This window comes from Acomys minous (genome assembly GCF_964271855.1).
Source record: "Acomys minous genome assembly, chromosome: 10".
NCBI lineage: Eukaryota > Metazoa > Chordata > Mammalia > Rodentia > Muridae > Acomys > Acomys minous.
In genome coordinates this window covers 35,986,537-35,991,653 of record NC_140491.1, presented here as the reverse complement: position 1 = coordinate 35,991,653, position 5,117 = coordinate 35,986,537, and the positions used below count along the sequence as shown (strand labels likewise).

Sequence of the window (5,117 nt, the reverse complement as noted above, 5' to 3'; positions counted from 1 at the left end):
TCGAGACACCTCCCTTAAACAGACTTTATCCCTCCTGCTTCTCCATCTCCCCTAAGCCTGCCTGTCCTTCTCTGAACTGAAGTTGTTGGTCTCCAGGCTCTTAGGGAAATACACAAGAAAAAAGTAGCGAGTGTAACAGTCAGGGGTCCCTGGAGAAACAGAGCATGTAGAATGAATCTCTATAAATAGAAAAGGGATTTATTAGACTGGTTCGTAAGCTGTGGTCCAGCTAGTCACACAATGGCTGGCTACCAACAGAAAGTCCAAGAATCCACAAGGCCAGTTGTCTCAGCTGGGATCCTGAAGAAGCAGGCTCTAGTGCCGGCGAAGGAATGCGCTTGCCAGGGAGAGCAAACGCAGCCTGCAAAGAGCACAGGTTTCCTTCCCGTGTCCTTCAGATAGGCTGTCATCAGAAGGTGTGGCCCAGATTAAAGGGGGGGGGGGGGAATCCTGTCACCGCAACAGATCTGGACCAAAAGTGGGTCTTCCCAAATAAACACCATATGTCAAGTGGCAGAGGTAGGGGGTTGTCATGGAGGTGAATGAGGAAAGAAAGCAGAAACACGTCAAATGGGGTGGGGGGGAGGGGTCTCTGGGGGTGGGGTAAGAGAGGAGGCAGGAAGATGGAGGCAGAGGGCAGCAGGGGAACAGGGTTGGGGAAGGAAATAGTTACACTAAGGTAAGGGGCAGGACATGGAGGCGGGTGGGGCTCCTAACAGAGGTGAGGCTGAGGTGGACTTCCTCATGGCAGAGCAGCAGGCAGTGAGGTGTCAGTGGCACCTGGGGGTATCTGCCAGGGTGAGGCTAGGCTGGGTTCAGAAGTCCCAGCATGACCAGGTGACAGAGACCGTGGCAGGCAGATGTGGTGATGTGAACATCATCCACTGAGGGGCCCGAGTCTGAGGTTCTGAAGGTGAATTGCAAGGCAGGGTATAAGTCTGTGGGGACTCTTTTCTAAAATAAAAAAGAGAAAAATAATAAAAATGTAAAAGTGGGTCATCCTACTTCAATTATTTTAACTAAAAAGAAAAACAAAACAAAAAAATAACCTGCCAGGCAGTGGTGGCACACACCTTTAATTCCAGCACTGAGGAGGCATTCAAGCTTTAGTTAATTCCAAATGTAATCAAGTTGACACCCTAGAGTAGCCATCACAGTGAGAAAGACTGCATTGTGAGGCCTGGAAAGAGTCTCTTTTCTCCTGGTCAAACAGCCTTCACCCCACCCTGCCCCAGAGCGCCTCTGATCAGGGACTCCTGGGCTGGAGAGAAGGATTTTTCTGCAGAAATCTTCAGGTCAGTTATGAACAGTCAGTAGTCACAGTGACTACTGTGAGCAGGAGCACAAGCCTGGGCTCTGTCAGTATGAATTTGTCACCCTCCCTGAAACAGGACTGGATGGTCCCTGAGTGGGAGGCTCATGAGCAAGAGAAGCCAGCAAGCCTTAGGAACAGCATGTGGACCACAAATCTCACCAGCACATCACATGGCATGGGCCCATGGGAAAGTCCATCCCTTCTCAGATTCTTGCGTCTCCAGTGGATGCTGGCATTTGTTGAGGACAAAGGTCACCACCTAACACTGCCTTGGGAGACCCACCCTTGTGTCTTAGACAGAATGGCTGCCTTCAGACACCCCGATTGGCTGGCTTCAGTTGTAGCTGAGTTCTGACGACACTGTGCCTGACGCCCACTGTGCTCTCAGCAGGGTTGGTGGGGACCACACAGGTAATGTCAAAGACGCGGGCTTCAGAAGGAGTAGAACGCGTGTGCGTGAGTGCTATGCTTGGTAGCTGTTGACAACAGTCTCCAGAGTGGCCCTGCCAATGTTTGAGCCGGATGGATCTTCGCTGACCTCTGAGTTAGGGGGTCTTTAGCTAGCATCCCAGAGTCTACCCATTAAACCAGAGTGAGCTATGACAAAAGTATCCACAGCCATTAAAATGTGGGGGGCAGGGGAGCGGGGAGGTGGGGGGGGGAAATGTCACCCCAGCTGACATTGGCTAGACTACACTGTCTGCAGTGACCCACGGCCTCGGCCTCCTCCCAGGGCCTCAGAGCCTGCCCTCTGAGACTTCTGCATTCTCTTTCTCAGAAAGTTATACTACTAAAACCTGTGCCCTCAGGACCTGCTTCTCTGTTCTTTCAAAATACGAGTGAATTCAAATTCAATTATTAATGGGGAGGAAAAAAAGAACACAGCTGCTTACCTCCACACTCTTTCCATTGTTGCTGGAGCTCTTGGAAGCAATCGTATGACACAAATCCTGTGTCACAAAGACTCAAGGCAGCACACTGGGGGGGGGGGGGGGGGTAGGGGGGGATGACGGCATGGCCCATGCTGCTGAGCACTTCAGCCTTGGCTCACCGAGCCTGTGGGTTCCCGCTGCCAGAGGCCCAGAGCTTGCACAGGTTACCAAGCCACCCTAGAAAGGAACCCAAAAAGCCATATATGCAAATGTTGAGGATTTGGGCCAGGAATGAGGTGGTCATAATCCCAGGAAGTTGAGCAGGAGGATCATAAATTCCAGACCAACCTGGGCTACATGGTAAACCAATCCTTACCCCCCCCACACACACGTGCCCATCTGTGTATGTATCCCTCCCTTGCCCTCAAAAAAAAAAGAAAAGAAAAGAAAAATAAAGAAAGAGAGAAGCCAGGCGTGGTGGCGCACGCCTTTAATCCCAGCTCTCAGGAGGCAGAGGCAGGCGGATCACTGTGTGTTCGAGGCCAGTCTGGTCTACAAAGCGAGTCCAGGACAGCCAAGATAGCATAGAGAAAGCCTGTCTTGAAAAAACAAAAGAAAAAAAAAAGGAAGGAAGGAAGGAAGGAAGGAGGGAGAAGTGGGATGTCATGGTGCACGCCTGCAGTCCCAGCACTCAGGAAAGCAGAGTCAGGTTGATCTCTGTGAGTTCAAGGCCAGCCTGGTCTACATAGTGAGTCCAGGACACCCAAGGCTACACAGAGAGACCCTGTCTCAAAAGGGAAAAAGAAAAGAAAAGATGAGGCTTTTCGGCAGTATCCAAGTCTTGTCCTAGAACCAGTGTCCAGCGTGCCACCTCCTGCTTTGCTCAGGGGCCGCTGACTGGCACCACAAAAAAAAAAAAAAAAAAAAAAAAAAAAAAAAAAAGATGAGGCAACGAGGGGCCTAGAGCCCTTCGCCCAAGTCAGCAGCACACTCAGGAAATCCCTGGTGGCCTCCTGGTCTTCACAAAGCTGGAGCAGCCTGTGACCTGGAGGCGTTCTTCAGAAACAGTCACCAGGCGTGAGTCAGCTCAGCCTAGGAGCTCTAATGCAATGCGTATTCACAAACTACTATTTTAGCACAATGGGGCACAGCTAAGAGCTCTGAGAAACCCACCCACCTATGACATGCCAGCGAGCCGCTCAGCCCTCTCCGATGGATGTCCTGTTAGTCACAGACAGCATCTGGCCTAGCTCCACGGTCTCCCCCCGCCCCCTTCGTGTATCTCCAGACATTTTACTAAACAGACACTGAGTCAGAATAAGTCGGTTTAGCAATTAAAATCTGTGTGGGGGCTGCCTCGGGGAGCATGTGGCGGGCCTGGAAATAAATATCCCTCCAGTATGGATCGTGCAGGCACTGCAGACGCCTAAATGGAATATGCATGAAGCCGTACAGGGCCAGAGCTCTTGGTGAGATTCCTCCTTTCGCGGGGGAACGGAGAAGCTGCCATTCCCTTGCAGGTTAATTGTGTGATATAGGATGCAGCTGTCCTTAGGCATAAAGAGCAGTGCGATTCCGTCAAAGGAAACATGTTAGTTCTGAAAAATAAAAGTTCCCCCCAGGAACCTTGCTCAGGCATGTCAAACCCTCAGACAACATCCATTACACTAAACCCAGGATGTTCAAAGAAACCGCCAGATAGCCTGCACACACACACACACACACCCTGCGAAGAAGTCAGGTCCAGTTGTATTTTGAATAAACCTGGGAGGGGCCACAGAGACCACCTACTCCACCTCATCTCGGCTCCAGATGGGAGAAAAAGCTGCCAGTACCGGTGCCTCTGGCTGCAAGCCTGTTACCAAGGCCAGCCACGTGGCTCTTCAGAGTGGCTCTCCCTCATCCTTTGCAGGTGAAAAGCAGAGCCTCGTGCGTGCGGAGACTGACTGCCTTTGCCTGCTCGAGTTCCGGCTTAATGAGGCTTACCTTTCCATTTCCACAAGGACCGCCCACACCGCCCACTCTGCTCCAAAGTTCCTGGATTACAGGCTGCACCTCCACCCTGGACAGCTGGTGCAAACATCTGGCACCTGGGGACGTAGGCAGATTCGTGGGTATGCACACTCTTGCGATCACCTGCCCCGCCCCCACCCCAACTCCTGAGTCTCTCTTCCCCAAGAGCCAGCCACGGCCTCTTACCAGCAACAGAGACCTGCAGTGCCAATGACAGCATGCTTTTCTGGGCAATAGACCTCTACAAACTGCCTGCTCTGCACACTCTTGTAAAGTAAAGGTGGGGGAGTGAGGGGGAGACAGCACACAGCCAAATGTCCCTGTTGTAAGATTCTACATCAGTACCTTCTTTTTTTTTTTTTTTTTTGGTTCTTAACATTCTTAAGCCACAGACTTTTCTGAAAAGCCAAAGATTCTTTGCCCGGGCGGAAAAATGCATTTTCCCCCCTTTGGACTGATGAGGTGGCTCAGAAATTAAGAGCACTTGCTGCCCTTCCCGATGACGCAAGTTCACAACTGCCTGTGACATAAACAGGTGATAGACACACACCTATATAAATAAATAAATGGATAAATAAATGGTATTTTATGAATGAATTTTTCAGGCCAGGAAGGAGGTGGTGGTGCAAGTCTTTCATCCCAGCACTCAGGAGGCAGAGGCAGGACAATCTCTGAACGTTCCAGACTAGTCTGGCATCTCTTTCTAGTGCTTGGTAAACAGCATGACCAAAAACAGAAGAAAAGGGGTCATTTGGAAACACACGCTGATCATAGTCCACCATTTAAGGAGGCCAAAGCAAGAACCCAGTGGGGCAGGAACCTGGAGCTAGGAGTGCAAGCAGAGGCCATGGAGGAGCACTGCTCACTGGCCGGCTCCCCAGGCTCATGTGCTTCCTTTCTTATACTGCCCAGGAACA

The 5,117-nt window shown here is 51.1% G+C and overlaps 1 long non-coding RNA gene across 1 annotated transcript; it reads right to left on the bottom strand.

Moving 5' to 3' along the window:
* Positions 1 to 297: 297 nt before the first annotated feature.
* LOC311607999 lies at positions 298 to 4,459 on the bottom strand. Its single transcript, XR_014782813.1, has 4 exons — positions 4,387 to 4,459; positions 4,174 to 4,277; positions 2,209 to 2,424; positions 298 to 954 (listed from the first exon to the last, which is right to left on the bottom strand). It is a non-coding gene; the product is annotated as an uncharacterized lncRNA (long non-coding RNA).
* Between the last annotated feature and the right edge of the window lie 658 nt (positions 4,460 to 5,117).